Below are 16728 nucleotides of genomic sequence, written 5' to 3' on the forward strand. Positions count from 1 at the left end.
CTGATTGGCACCTGATTGGCAGCATCTGTGAGCATGGGCCCAGCTACAGTGGTCAGTAGGTGTCTGCTCCAAGAATCAGCATGCCACGTTTGACTGATCTGGATAGGGCCCGTGCGATAGGGCAACTTCAAGCTGGTGTTCCGCAAAACCAAGTTGCGGCATTATTTGGAGTGAGCCCTAGTACCATCTCCAAAGTGAAGGCCAAGTTCCATATAACGGGGGATGTCAGAGACAGGCCGCGAAGTGGGCGTCCCAAGAAGACGACACCCGAAGAAGACCGTTTCCTCACCCTGTCAGCACTTAGGAACCGTAGGCTGTCTTCTACAGATTTGCAGTCAAGGTTTGCAGGACGATATGGCCGACGGCTCTCTGCCCAGACAATTCGGAACAGACTGCACGCAGCCGATCTCCGGTCTCATAGGGCTGCCAGGAGGCCTGCCATGACTGCCCTTCACCGTCAGGCCCGTTTGCGCTGGTGTCGGCAACACGTGCACTGGAACCTGAACATTTGGAGGAACGTTATGTTCAGCGATGAGTCCAGATTCTGCCTACGGCAGTTGGATCATAGGGTCAAAGTGTGGAGAAGACGCAGAGAACGCTATGCTGATTGCTGCACCGATAGAGTAACATCTTTTGGTGGAGGCAGTGTGATGGTGTGGGGCGGCATCTCCCTCACTGGAAAAACGAGGCTTGTCATCATTGGAGGCAATCTCAATGCAGAGAGATATCGAGATGAGATTCTGCAACCAGTGGCAATCCCATATCTCCACAGTCTGGGAGCGAACTCTATCCTCCAAGATGACAATGCTCGCCCCCACAGAGCTGGGTTTCTCAGAGACTACCTCCAGAATTTGGGAGTGGAGAGGATGGAATGGCCTGCCAGCAGTCCTGACCTCAACCCCATTGAACACTTGTGGGATCAGCTTGGGCGTGCTGTTCGTGCCAGAGTGACCAACACAACCACGTTGGCTGACTTGCGACAAATGCTGGTTGAAGAATGGGATGCCATCCCACAACAGTGTGTGACCAGGCTGGTGACCAGCATGAGGAGGAGGTGCCAGGCTGTTGTGGCTGTGTATGGTTCTTCCACACGCTACTGAGGCTCCTGTTTATTAAATGAATAAATTGTTAAATTGCCAATATGTCTTGTTTCTTCAGACTTCAATCATCCAATCCACCAAACAACACCGAACAAGAGTCAATGGCAGAATAAGCTGTTTGGCATTGGCAGAGAAGATTTGGCAGATTTTTCATGGGCGCAACCCACATACTCAGCTCTGCTGCTCATCCCACAATGTTCCTTACAAATGTGGCACCATTTAAAAGGGGAATAAACAGGCTTTCCAACGGTATAAGATTTATTGCCAAGAAGCATTGTTACAACAAAGAAATAATCTACCAAACACAAATTCCCTTACTTTTTGTGCTATGTTTTTTATATATCTTTGTGTAGGAAAATAATTGCAGACGCTGGTACAAATCGAAGGTATTTATTCACAAAATGCTAGAGTAGCTCAACAGGTCAGGCAGCATCTCAGGAGAGAAGGAATGGGTGACGTTTCGGGTCGAGACCCTTCGGACGTTTCCGTCTTGACCGCAAACGTCACCTGTTCTTTCTCTCCTGAGATGCTGCCTGACCTGCATTATCCAGCATTTTGTGAATAATATATATCTATGTGGTTCTGTATGTGTGGGAAGGAACTGCAAATGCTGGTTTAAACCGAAGATAGACACAAAAAATGGAGTAACTCAGCAGGACAGGCAGCATCTCTGGAGAGAAGAAATGGGTGATGTTTCGGGTCGAGACATCTGAAGAAGGGTCTCGACTCGACTCGACTCGAAAGAGATGCTCCCTGTCCCACTGAGTTACTCCAGCTTTTTGTATCTATCTTATGTGGTTCTGTATAACTTAATCATCATTCTGACTGATTTTAAATCAGTTTAGGACACCATCATATACTGATTAATGAATGCATAAATGTGATAACCTCTTTGTCAGTCATATTATTGAAACCACTCTTACCACTCTTAACAAAACGTCAACATGTTTGTTGAAGGAAGGACAGATATAAACAAAGATGTCTTATTAGTCCTGGCTGAAAGATTGTGCTAGGGGAATAAGGTCAGGTTGAAAGATGAACCCATAGATTCACTTTGAGAAATCAGAGTAGGTTCAGGCACAGTGTGAATCCAACAATAACAGCTAAGAACACACAGAAAACTGATGACAACTTATGTATCTTTTATTTATAATGAATGACCTCTTGCTCTCTTGCTATCCACTTTGCTGCTGTAACACTGTAAATTTCCCCGGTGTGGGACGAATAAAGGAATATATTATTATATTAATCCACCTTGGCAAATATGCCCACAGCACGGAGTCTGTGCAATTGCAATTTTACTGTGTGTCAAGAGCTCGACTAAATCTACACTGCTTCGCTCGATGACCTTCTCCATTATCAGATTTTTGATAAGTTTTTATATTTTTATATTTTTCCCACAAGCTTCTTTTACATTATGCTGGAGTTTTAGTACATTTTCAAATATATTCCCTATATGTCAATTAATTTATCACTTATGTTATTGATTTTTATTTTCCGGCCTTGCAAATCATTCCTACAATGGAGTTACTCATGGATTAAAAAGAAAATGGAAGCATTTCCAATCCGAAAAGGAAGCTGGAGAGGACCTACTTCAGAACAAGCCTGGTAGAATGAATCAAATAGATAAGGAAAAATAGTAGTAACAAATGTTGTGTGAAATATCTTTGGGTGAGCAATGAGAGCCTATCGTAACTGTTATCTCAATAGTGTTAGGTTAGGTAAGGGGGAGGTGCAGCGAGACCTGGGGGTCCTTGTACACCAGTCACTGAAAGTTGGCATGCAGGTACAGCAAGCAGTGAAGAAAGCTAATGGAATGTTGGCCTTCATAACAAGAGGATTTCAGTATAGGAGTAAAGAGGTTCTTCTGCAGTTGTATAGGGCCCTGGTAGGACCACATCTGGAGTATTGTGTACAGTTTTGGTCTCCTAATTTGAGGAAGGACATCCTTGTAATTGAGGCAGTGCAGCGTAGGTTCACGAGATTGATCCCTGGGATAGCGGGACTGACATATGAGGAAAGATTGAAAAGACTAGGCTTGTATTCACTGGAGTTTAGAAGGATGAGAGGGGATCTTATAGGAACATATAAAATTATAAAAGGGCTGGACAAGCTAGATGCAGGAAAAATGTTCCCAATGTTGGGCGAGTCCAGAACCAGGGGCCACAGTCTTAGAATAAAGGGGAGGCCATTTAATACTGAGGTGAGAAAAAACATTTTCACCCAGAGAGTTGTGAATTTGTGGAATTCTCTGCCACAGGGGGCAGTGGAGGCCAAATCACTGGATGGATTTAAGAGAGAGCTAGATAGAGCTCTAGGGGCTAGTGGAGTCAAGGGATATGGGGAGAAGGCAGGCACGGGGTATTGATTGGGGACGATCAGCCATGATCACAATGAATGGCAGTGCTGGCTCGAAGGGCCAAATGGCCTCCTTCTGCACCTATTTTCTATGTTTCTCTGTTTTCTAGGTTTCTAGCTGTAACTAAACAAGTGCACAGAACAAGCAGATCTCTTCAAATTGCATACACTCCCTGAGGACTGGAAATCCTTATCAGCCTTCCATCCATCGATAAAACATTTTCCAATGTTCTCCGTGCCAGCAGTAACTTTTCAACTGATTTTCTCATTGAAGTAATTTTATTTATTACTCCAGCATAAGGCTTTCCATTAAGTGTGAGTGATACTTTTAAGCCCAGGTTAACACACCAAAATTGAGCATCTAATTTGTTTGAATATGTAACATCGTAACCAATTCCTTCTGTCCTTTCTCTACGATGATCATCGCAATCCATTGTTCCTTTTGCACAGATTGCAGTCATTTTGTTTTCATTATTTTTCTATTCCGCTTATAACATCCAGTCCCCAACCTGAACAGCCACATAAGATTATCCTGAAGATAGATTCAAAATGCTGGAGTAATTCAGCGGGGCAGTCAGCATCTCTGGAGAGAAGGAATGGTTGACGTTTCGGGTCGAGACCATTCATCAGACCCGAAATGTCACCCATTCCTTCTCACCAGAGATGCTGCCTGTCCCGCTGAGTTACTCCAGCATTTTGGGTCTATCTTCGATATAAACCAGAATCTGCACTTCCTTCGCGAATACGAGTCACAGCTTAAGGATAAGGGGGAAGTCTTTTAGGACCGAGATGAGAAAACATTTCTTCACACAGAGAGTGGTGAGTCTGTGGAATTCTCTGCCACAGATGGTAGTTGAGGCCAGTTCATTGGCTATAATTAAGAGGGAGTTAAATGTGGCCCTTTTTGCTAAAGGGATCAGGGGGTATGGAGAGAAGGCAGGTACAGGCTACTGAGCTGAATGATCAGCCATGATCATATTGAATGGCGGTGCAGGCTCGAAGGGCCGAATGGCCTACTCCTGCACCTATTTTCTATGTTTCTATGTTTCTATGTTTCTATGATTCTCCTTCTGGTCAGAGAGAGCTAACAGTTGATTATTTTCATTGTCTTGGAAGGATGAAAAACATCACGAGTCTTTTGGAAATATTCACAGTAATTTGACACAAACCTAATCAATTAACCACGCCATTTGGTGTTGAATCTTGTGAATCAGCTTTTGATGTAAAACTGGTCCATGGAATTTATCTGTGAATTAATGCTCAGAATTGGATCGTGCTGCACTAGGATTTTCTATTTTTCACAATGATAAATTAAAGATAGAAAACTGGTCACGCCTTAAAAATTATAAACCCGTGATTTGAATTATTTTGCAATGGTAGTGTTGTAACATTCATCCTGAATCTAACCTGTGATATTCATTCATCCATACTAAAACAAACTTTCACAGCACTTATGGCACGTGCTTCAGCATGATTTATAGGACACTTATTGGAACTGGGAACTTGTGATAGAGATCTCCTTGCTGTTTTTCTTTTGGTGGTCATCACCTCCCTGCCAATGTAATCATTTCTGCAATGACCAGGCTTATGATCCTTGCTGCCACACCACCTCGTACTCCACCCCCACTAACACACACCTGCTGTACTGTTGACATCCTTATCAAATTATATAACATATAGTTGACACCAACTGGAAAAAAACATTTCATCTGATTATTTTTAAACAGGTTTGAGTGCCTTTTTCATTTTTCTTCATGATTTAAAAAAAATATTTATCCTTATTTGTGTATAGCATTTGTAAGATGAGAATTAAATAAACACTTGAATCTATCATAATAATTGTGCAGATGAATGGGACAAAGATAAAATGTTTTGGAGTGGGAAGGATAAAATAAACAAAAGTACTTGCATTTTTTCGCCAATATAGATATAATATGAATCCTGGAGTAAAAAACACAGTAAATAAAAGATTCAGAGGAATCAAAGAAAAATGTAATACTGTAAGTGAATATTATTACCATTATTTTACTCAAATTATCTTTAGTTTTTGGTATTGTTCGGATGCATTATAATTGCTGTAATATTTTAGCTCTGCAAAATATGAATGCAATCAATTCATTGCATGTAAAGCAGGAGCAAACAGTTGCATATGTCAGGGGGACTATAGTAAATATCAAAAACTCTATCCTATTCTAAGACCAACAGGTAATAGTTTAAATAATTCAGCAAATCAAAGTTGTTCTACCCAAAATAATCCAGTTTATTTAGTTCAGTACAAATTGAATTTTAAAATACCATACAACAAAAATATCTACAATATCAGGATATATTTAGGGCTTAGGATAATGAGACTTTTACAAGGATGTAAACTTTTTATCAGTTTTATTTTTTAATGATACGTTTTTTTCATATTCATTTTCAGGAGTTTGATATTGCTGGCAAAGTCAATATTTGCGGCCTTGGGAAAATGTTTAATACAGTTGTACCGAGGGTATTCCAGTGAGTTGTTAGGTCATGATTTTGACCCTGGAGTGATGAAGCAATGGCGATATGCATCCAGGATGATGCAAAACAATGCAAAGTTTGGCGATGAGAGTGTCCCCATGCGCTCATGGTCTTGTCTCCCTAGATGGTTCGTAGATACTGTCAATGAAGCCAGTGTGAGTTGCTGCATTGCATTTTGTTGATATTACATCATGCACCAGTGATTGAGAGAGTGAACAGTTATGATGCTAACTGGAGTGCAGATCAAGCAGGTTGCTCTGTGCTAAAGGCTGTTGAGCTTCAATGATGACCCTCATGATGTTGAGGTATTGCTACTGAATGTCAAGTCAAGATGGTTAGATTCATTTCAAAATGGTGATTGCCAGTCATTTGTATTGCATTAATAATATATCACTTTTTGGACCACTTCCAAATATTGTCTTAGTCTTGCTATAATGGGCACAGACCATTGTAGTATTGATTGTACGTCATACAAGTAGTAAGGAAAGGGTAGCGTCAATTGAGTTCATAAATTTATTAATTCATAAGTTATAGGACCATAATTAGGCCATTTGGCCCATCAAATCTACCCTGCCATACAATCATGGCCGATCTATCTTTCCCTCTCAACCCCATTCTCCTGCCTTCTCCCCATAATCCCTGACCACCTTGAACATGATCATCAACACATATTGCCAACCATCACAGTGAGGAATGTGGGGAATCTGCTGTGGTGGATGTTTATGTTAACTTTTATGTATTTATGTGTCTTGTTGCTTTTATTTTTCGTATGGCTGTAAGGTCATTCGCATATCACTGTACCTTAATTGGTACATGTGACAATAAAAGACCTTTGAAACCTTTGAAACCTTTGAATTCAATGAAAGGTGCACTTTGGTCTGCCTGAAACATGTTGATCTGCCAGCACAGCAACATGTCTATAAAGGAATGTTTCCATTTTAGTTTAGCTTAGTTTATTTTATTGTCACGTGTACCGAGGGACAGTGAAAAGCTTTTGTTGCGTGCTAACCAGTCAGCAGAAAGACAATACATGATTACAATCGATCCATTTACAGTGTATAGATACATGACAAGGGAATAATGAGATACATGATAAGGGACTAACGGGACACATGATAAGGGAACAACTGGTCCATTTTCAGACTGCAAGAGTATATACTGACGCATGCACTGAAGCTTGGTGCAGCCAACATGAAGGCTCTGTGGGGGAGGACCACAGTCTAGAGCCCTTCTGCTGCAGGACATTGAAGGGCTGAGTGCAGTAGGGACATCCCTCATACAAGGGAAGGGGTATCACCCAGGGGACCACATGAATGGCAAGGGTGTTAACACTATTGAGTGTGACACCATTGAATGTAGAGACACTAAGAATGTATGAAGACCTTTGGAATAGTTTTCTGCTGTTCATATATTTTTTAATTAGGAATAAGTTTATTTTTTGAAAACAAAACTGCTGAATACCACATTGCTGACACGAATGCTATTAAGGTTTGTTATTCCTGGGAGTTCCTGAACCTACAGTCACTTTTTCCAGGCCAGTCACTTGGGGAGGATTGTTCAGTGAGTCCAGGCACAGTAGTTAATTTGGAAACGGAAAAGTATATAATCTTCGAAAATGCATTTTCACTTTTTCCTTCATAAGATCATAAGAAATATAGAAACAGGAGCAGAAATAGGTTACATAGCCCTTTGAGTCTAATCCATCATTCAGTGCAAAGTTTACTATCCATCCATGGTCTCAGCAGCACTGCCCTGCTCTCTATCCATACCCCTTGCCTTTGTGGTTAAATATCCATCAGTCTCTACATTGAATGTATTGGATGTATCAAATTCTCTATCCTATAATTCTCTATAATTCTCTAGGATAGAGAATTCCAAAGATTCATGATAATCTGAGGACAGAAATTCATCCTCATCTCTGCCTTAAATGGATGACATCCTATTCTAAAACTATTCTCCCTAGTCCTGGAATACCCCTCACCCTACCTCCCTCTGCCCCAAGGGGAATACTCTTTCAGCCTCCACCATGCAAATCCCCCTCAAGATCTTATTGTTTCAATTACCATCCACCATTCTTCTAGACTCTACTCACTACAGTCCAACCTGCTCAACATTTCCTCACATGTTAAACCCATCATCCTAGGATTAAACAATGAACCTTTGCTCTATTGCCTCCAATGAAACACATCCTTTCTTGAAGACTGCATTTATCTTGTTAATCATGTCATTCCCTTTATCATGTCTCTGTACACAGTGGATGGCTCGATTGTAATCATGTATTGTCTTTCCGCTGACTGGTTATCATACAACAAAAGCTTCTCACTGTGCCTCGGTACACGTGACAATACACTAAACTATACCAAAAATCGTACGCGATATAATCTCAGGAGCTCCCTGTGAAGTTACAATGGAAACATATATCTACTTTTATTCTCCATACCCATTGAAAAAAAAAGGCATTATCCTTCCTAATTTCTATTTTTTTGTGCTTCATGAATTCAGAGCACCAAATTCCATTTTACCACAGCATTTTATACTCCCACTCAATAACAGATTTCTTCTTTTATGAATTTTTATGAATTCAACATCAGTTTTATTAAGGAATGATTGAAAGTTTAGTTCCATTGAAGATGATGGCGAGAACAAAATGAAATGAATTTCTCCATACTGATTGAATAACAGATCGCCAATTTAAAATATTGAAATGATAGAACAAAGCAAAGCCAATGTTTTTTATCAGCGATATTACATTGTTCCTTTCACCCTCGTTCAAAATGAATATTGAAATCTGTGAAAGCCTGGGTTGAATACCATTACTGCTGATATAGATGAACCTCTGCAGTAAATTTTAAACCTTTCTGTTTCATTAAATTAGCTTTGTTCTTTGTGCAGTTTGCTTCCATATCTCTGCTGTAGGACACTCGTTGTGACCAGTGTCATTGATTTATTCCAGACCAGTGTTATTAGCAAATGAGGTAAATTATTTACTGATAAATATCTGGATCTGATTTACTTTTTAATAGAAGAGGAATGCAACTTCTTTGGAGCAATATTAGCTGGGACCATATCACTGGTCAGTGAGAGAAAAATGGTGGACATCAGTGGTGTCATTTACATTGTACCAGAATTTGCCTCCTTTGACTTTAATGGACAGGAATTCCAGAGGTGTTGCTGCCACCATATAACAAATTTAGCTCTATCACTGGGATGATTTTCCAGGGAATAGTTGAGCTTTTACCATTGGTTCGCTGGCTAATTGGCAATTTTGTTCTGCATGATACCTGGGACACATGGCAATGGGCATTTCCTGTGTTTGGTTGTTGGGTCCTGGAATTGGAGGGCCAGCAGCTGGGGGATGGATTTTAGATTCTGGTTGTTGGATTGGCAAGGGTATGAGGGATATAGAGATCAGAGCCCCTGTCATTAGTTAGGATGGGGTGGGAGAAGAAGAAATCGGCCAATGATCATGGCCTAGGCCGATTCGATTCCTGGACAGGTGATGGAGCTATTGCTTATTGGTACCTGGGCTTTGAATGACCACAGGTCTGGGGATTGAGGACTCCAAGAATTAGGCCTTGGAGATCAAAAGGTCATGATTTTGGGTAATTGGGGGGTATAGGTTGCAATGTCAGAGAGTACTGACATTGCCAAAATGGCGGTGCTGCCCTAGCAGCTGCGGCTTACCTGCGGTTCGTTTGTCTTTGTGTTTTGTTGTTTTTTTGTCTTAATTGTCATTGTGATGTTGTGTTTTTGTGGTTGTGTACTATGTGTGTATGTGGGGGGGAGGGGGGGAACTGTAAAATTGTAGATGTGTCCCTTCCGAACGGAGACTCGACCTTTGTTTTCTGGGTCGGGTCTCCGTTCCTGCTGCGGTCTACCATCGGCCCAACTCCTGGAGCTGGCGGCCTCCAGGGCTCTGGTTCACAGAGCCCGCGGACCGGACTCACCATCAGCGGAGCCGACCGTCCTCGGAGGCTGCGGGAGCGGCTGTGACTCGCCTTAGGATGGATGCCGACATCGGGAGCAGCGGCAGCGTGTTCACCTGCCCCGGATCACGGGGCTTGGGTCGGCCCGCCGCGGACATTTCACCGTCCGGCGCGGCCTGAAATAGGCCACGGGATTTTTCTCTGCTCGGCGGGGGCTTCAATGTCGGGAGCCACGACCGCCCCGACGTGCAGCAACAGCGGCAGTGACAGCGTGTTCGCCCGCACCGGATCGCGGGACTTAGGTCGGCCTGCTGTGGACCTTTCACCGTCCTGCGAGGCATGGAACATGGCAACGACACCAGCGTGACCGCGGGAGAAGACGGCAGGGGAAGGGAAAAGACATTCTGGCCTTCCATCACAGTGAGGAGGACGGACTGGAGGAGACTCACTGTGATGGATGTTTCTTTATTTTGTGTGTTGTTTGGGGTTGTGTAATTTGCCTGTTTTATTACTTTTATTGTTGGGTGACTGAATTTCATCCAAAAAAATTGTTTTTTGGATGACAAATAAAGATATCTTGAATCTTGAATCTCTACTGGGAATAGCAGGTTGATCTGAGTGGCCCTAGGCGGAGCAATTAAAACAAAAGAAGGGACTTAGCTTAGCGTGGTAGGGTTGCAAGTGTATTACAGGTTTACAGAACCTATTTGACATGAAAATGCTCAATGATGATTACTCCTGAGTCAGCATGTTCCATTTTCCAACAATGTTCCAAATGGAATAATGCAGATTGAAAAACAGGAGCGCAAAATGGACTCATGGACAGAGGTTCCTGGTCAAAATTCAGGTGTGGTACAAAACAAAATTGGTTTTGCCCTTTCCTCCAGAAATAATGGATTTTCAGTTAAATAATGGTGAAAAAGCTATTAGGAAGGTATTGTCTTTCAATTGATTGCAAATTGCCTCATTTCAATAGTGCTTAACAAGTGAGTGAATTGCAGAAAGAAAATATGCAACATCATTGAATCCAGTCAACAAGTGTGATTTGAAATCAGATGGAACTGCAGATGCTGGTTTACAAAAAAAGATACAAATTGCAGGAGTAACTCAGTGGGTTAGGCAACATCTCTGGAGAACATGGATAGGTGACATTTCAGGTCTGGTCCCTTCTTCAGAGCTGATTTACTTGTCTCACCCTCCACTGCACCATCAAAGTAAAAAATCATCACCAAAACAGACTCTCCACACCATTGAGAGAGTGAGTTCAATTTACACAGTGGTAGTGAATGACAAAATCATACAGCACATGTGTAACAGAGGACAGTAAAATGCAAGGTATAGAACTAAAAAGGCACAACACAGTTATTTATATTTCAGATTATTAATGCTGTCCATTTGTAATACGTTCTAATCATGAAATTAACTGTCTAATGTTTATTTCCTTGTGCAGTGTTGAGGCTTTGTCACAGCCAGTATTTGCTTCAGGGACATAAAGATTAACTGTCTTGTTGTCTGTGATATGGTTGCACATAACTGGTCTCAGTCACTGAAATATTTTTACCAGCCAAGTGGAAGCTACGTTCATGAAACATCAGTATATTTTATGGAGGATTATGAATACCTCAGCAAATTGCAACACATTAATCCAGTTTTTGAGGCTCACGTAACAGCTTCAACAGGAGCAGAACTCCAGCACTACATGGTCATCAACAAAGCCCTGAAATTGGATTTGTGCCTTAAAAATCTATGAAAACCATTTCTATTGTCTATAGAATAATTTAAGATTGCAAATTATTGAACAGTTTGCCATGCTACTGGGCTGCTATGCCTTTGTTTGTGGTGCCATTGGAAACATGGACATGGAAAGGATGGGAAGAAAATTACTTTATATGGCATGAGATCTGAAAGCACATTGAGGTAGAATCCTTAATGTTACTTGCCACGCTTAAGGTCAGGCTAGAGAAGTACATTAGCAGGAAAGCTCACATGCAGGCACATCTTAGAGCATGCTTCATCCTAGACTCAGCATCGATTCCAGGAGCATTACATGCTATCCTGAGGTGACGAACTAGTTATACTATGTATCTGTCCACCCCAGGCAAAAGTGGCATAAAAAGCCCAGCACACAGTCAACCTTAGTTAAAAGGGTAAGATTCTTGATAATTTTTCTTCATGTGTCCCCTGCGTATTTACGTTTTTAATTAATAAATGTATTTCAAATTATGATATTTGATTATTTATTTGATTTGATTTTAGGTTGTAAGTTTTCTAAATTATGTAATTCAATGTCTATTGAAAACCATCAGGGGATAATGGACTGGGCTCTGCATCCTCCAGCCGACTAATGTTGACTTGTGTTCATTCTGCTCACAAGGTGGCTGTTGAAAAGTGCTCATGTGGACATTGGGAAGCCACATGATGGCAAAAGGCTAGTTGGGCTATGAGGTTAACAGTGGATTGGAAAGAGTGCAATGCAACATCTTGAGTTTTCTGCCCGGGCCCAGGTCCTGGCACTCTCAGATTACCCACAGTTTTGTGGAAGTTGATACATTCATAAGTGATAGGAGCAAATTAGGCCATTTGGCTCATCTAGGTGTATTCAATCATGGCTGATCTATCTTTTTTTCTTAACCCCATTCTCCTGCCTTACAATAGATAATAGACAATAGACAATAGTGCAGGAGTAGGCCATTCAGCCCTTCGAGCCAGCACCACTATTCAATGTGATCATGGCTGATCATTCCCAATCAGTACCCCGTACCTGCCCTCTCCCCATACCCCCTGACTCCGCTATCATTAAGAGCTCTATCTAACTCTCTCTTGAAAACATCCAGAGAATTGGCCTCCACTGCCTTCTGAGGCAGAGAATTCCACAGATTTACAACTCTCTGAGTGAATTTTTTTCCCATAACCCCTGCCACCTGTACTGATCAAGAACCTATCTATCTCTGCCTTAAAAATATCCATTGACTTGGCTTCCACAGCCTTCTGTGGCAATGAATTCCACGGATTCAACACCCTCTGACTAAAGAAATTCCTCCTCATCTTCCTAAAGGTACGTCCTTTAATTCTGAGGCTATGATCTCTGGTCCTAGACTCTCCCACACGTGGAAACATCCTCTCTGCATCCACTCTGTCCAGGCCTTTCACTATTCAGTCAGTTTCAATGAGGTCCCCCCTCATCCTGCACTGCTGTCTGCTCACACTGTGTGGAGAGCCCATGGAGTCTAATTGGGCAGCAGGAAACGCAGTGTCATCTGCCTGCTAACCATGTCCCAAGTTCGACCATTGTCCAGGCACAGCAGCCCTGTTTAAATGAATGGAAAGGCAGTATAATTGGATAGTCATAACAGAGACACAGCTGAAGGATGGCAGAGATTGTGATCTGAATATTGAAGGTTAATGACATTTCAGAAGAACTGAAAGGAGGAAAAGGTCAAGAAGTGATTCTGTGAATTGACGATAGTCTTAATACAATAGTGAAGATGACTTAGGTTCAGGAAACCATCATGTAGAAATAAAGTGGATGGGGATAATAAAGGAAAGAGGTCATATGTGGGAGGTTTCAATCAATCAGTGCACTGTAAGACAGAATAGAAAGGGAAAAGTAATGAGACCTGGTCAGAATTATAACTACTGCAGCTACAATTATGGAAGATTTTAAGCTATAAATGGACTAGAAACATCAGATGGGAAAGGTGCTCCATCGAGAGTGTGCTGGCATACTGTATAACCACATGGTATGCCAGCTGCTCAGAAAAGGACAGGAAGGCCCTTCAGAGGGTCATCACGACGGCCCAGAAAATCATCGGCTGCTCACTGCCCTCCCTGGAGCACCTGTTCAGCCTACGCTGCCTCAGTAGAGCAGGCAAAATAATAAAAGATCCATCCCACCCCGGCCACCGTCTGTTTGTTCATCTGCCCTCTGGTCGACGTTTCAGGTCGATAAAATCCCGAACAAACAGACTTAAGAACAGTTTTTACCCCAGGGCCATACGAGAACTGAACACTACCTTTGCACTAGGCAACACTAAAAAATCTTTGTACTTAACATAATTGTATTTAATTGTATTTATGTATTTATTTGTTTTTGCATTTATTGCATATATGTTTGTACGCACCGTCAGGATTGGCTATTTTTTAATTTCGTTGTACTCGTTGCAATGACAATAAATGAATATTATTATTATTATTATTATTAATTATGATGAAGAATTTATTGAATGTTCGTGCGATGGTTTATTAGAACACCGTATTTTGGAACCATTCAGAGATCTCATCTTATGTAAACAGATAGGATTAATTTAATGACAGACCATGAAGGAAACACTTGGTCACAACTAGTAGAATATGACTGAATTTTACATTCATTTTCAGTGAATGAAGAACTGGGATTTTAATCATTTTGAACAGCGTTGTACCTTCCACACCCTCAAGGTCGGCTGTGGGAGGTGCCCCCAAGGCACAGAGTTGGCCGAGCGAGGAGACGGATGTGGGTTTGCTGAACAATCCAGACAAAGGCAATGGCTGGAGGCCCTGCAACAGCCTGGGGCTCGCCTGGATCGGACACCGGATACCTGGATCGCTCCATAAGACCTAGCCAATGGACCAGACTTTCGAACTTTGAAAATGGTGCCAAATCTGACAACTCAAAAAATAATTTCACTGGGCTTTGCACATGTGACAATAAAGCACCATTGAACCATTGAAATATGGGCAAATTAGAGGGCACAAAAACTGAGGGCATAAAGGGAACTGTCAAATTAGTTTGAATAATTGAAAAAGACACAAAGTGCTGGAGTAACTCAGTGGATCAGGCAGCATTGCTGGAGAACATGGATAAGTGATGTTTTGGGTCAGGACCCGTCTTCAGACTATTTGTGTTGGGGTAGGGGGAAAAGAAAGGTGGAAGAGAGGAGGGGCAGGAGAAAGTGATAGGTGGATACAGGTGAGAGTTTTTATCAAATAGGCAGATGACTGGACAAAGGCCAGAAATGAAAGATAAAAGGTGTGTGATAAGGATAGAAGAGCCATGCTTTGTGAAGCCAGAGGATAGAATGCGGGTGGAGGGGAGATGAAGGGGAAACATATTTAGATTTCCAAAAGACATTTAATAAGTTGCTGCTTCAGTGGGTAACGTGGAAAATAAAATCTCATTGTGTTGGAAGATGCTGGAAATCTGGTTGCTAAATTTGATGATGACACATAGAAAGCCTATGTTGGAAATTCACTGTGAAGAGAACGTAAGAAGACTATAAAAGGATATCAAAAGATTTAATGTGAATAAAGACCGGCAAATGAAATATAATATGGAAAAGGTGCAATTGTCTATTTTGGTATGAAAAATTTAAAAAGGAAACTATTAACATCATTGCAAGAAATTGTAGAGGTCTCATTTGCAAAGGATTCTGGTTCATGATTTACAGAAGACTAGTATGAAAGTATTGCAAGAAATTACAACATTATTATCAGTTATTATGGGGGAAAATACATATAGAGGTAAGGGATTAATCTTCAGTTATATTTGGCATTGATGAAACCACATCAAGAATATTATGTGCGGTACTTTTTTTCTTAATTTAAGGATGGATATTAATGTTTTGAAAATAGTACATACTAGACCGACAACTAGAATGGGTGGGTTATCTTATGAGGAAAAGGTTGGAGAGGCTACGTTTGTATCAATTGGAGTTTAGTAGAATGAGAGGAGATTTGATTCAAACAAGCAAGACCCTGAGGCTGGTACAAGCAAAATCTTTAAATATTTTAAATGCAGAGGTAGATGGATACTTGATAAGCAAAAGAGTTGAATGGTTAGTTTGGTAGATGGAACTGCAGAGTTGAGATTACAACTGATCAGCCATGATTGCATTGGATAATGATGCAGGTTTGAAGAACTGAGTGACCTACTCCTGTTCCATATTCATTTTTTTATAGATGCAGTTAGAACGGTAAATAGAGCTTTATATTTAATTTCAGAAATTTAAATGTGCTAAATTGTTTTTATGCATGCATGAATGGTTTTTAGTGTTTTAATTTCTTTTATGTTTAATTTTTTTAATGCAAGTTTAATCTTTAATCTTCTCAAGTGTTTTTGAATGTCTAGAGTGTAAAAGGCATTCAGTTGAAACTAGAGTTTGGACTGCCTGTGAACCAAGGGTTCCCCAGGAGAATCTTGCCCATTACAGAAAAGATGTGGAGGCTTTGGAGAGGGTGCAGAGGAGGTCTACCAGAATGCTGCCTGGATTAGAGGGTGTCAGCTACAAGGAGAGGTTGGATAGACTTGGATTGTTTTCTCAGGAATGTCAGAGGTCAGAGACATGATAGAAGTATACAAAATTCTGAAAGGCGTAAATAAGGTAGATAGTCAGAGCCTTTTCCCAGGGTGGAAATGTCCAACACAAGAGGGCACAGCCGCAAGATGAGAGGGGGGAGTTTAATGATGACGTGTGGGGCAAGGTTTTACACAGAGAGTAGTGGGGGCTTGGAATGCATTGCCTGGGATAGTGGTGGAGGCAGATACAATAGTGGCATTTAAGAGGTTTTGAGATAGGCACATGAAAGTGTAAGGAAGAGAGGAAAATGGATCATGTACAGGCAGATGAGATCAGTTTAATATGGCATTATGTTCAGCATGAACATCGTGGGCTGACGGGCCTGTTGCTGTGTTGTACTGTTCTATGTTCTATGTTGCCCACTGTTTTACCACGTACACATCTTTTAAATCTTTGGGATAGCTGTCCTGTGCATAGAATTGGATAAGGTTTTCTCTGGTTTAGAAAATTGAGGGTTTATCAAACTTAAAGGATAAAATGATCAGCTCTGGTGGGGAGATAAAT

This window comes from Rhinoraja longicauda, chromosome 22 (assembly GCF_053455715.1).
Source record: "Rhinoraja longicauda isolate Sanriku21f chromosome 22, sRhiLon1.1, whole genome shotgun sequence".
In the NCBI taxonomy this organism is placed as follows: Eukaryota; Metazoa; Chordata; class Chondrichthyes; order Rajiformes; family Arhynchobatidae; genus Rhinoraja; species Rhinoraja longicauda.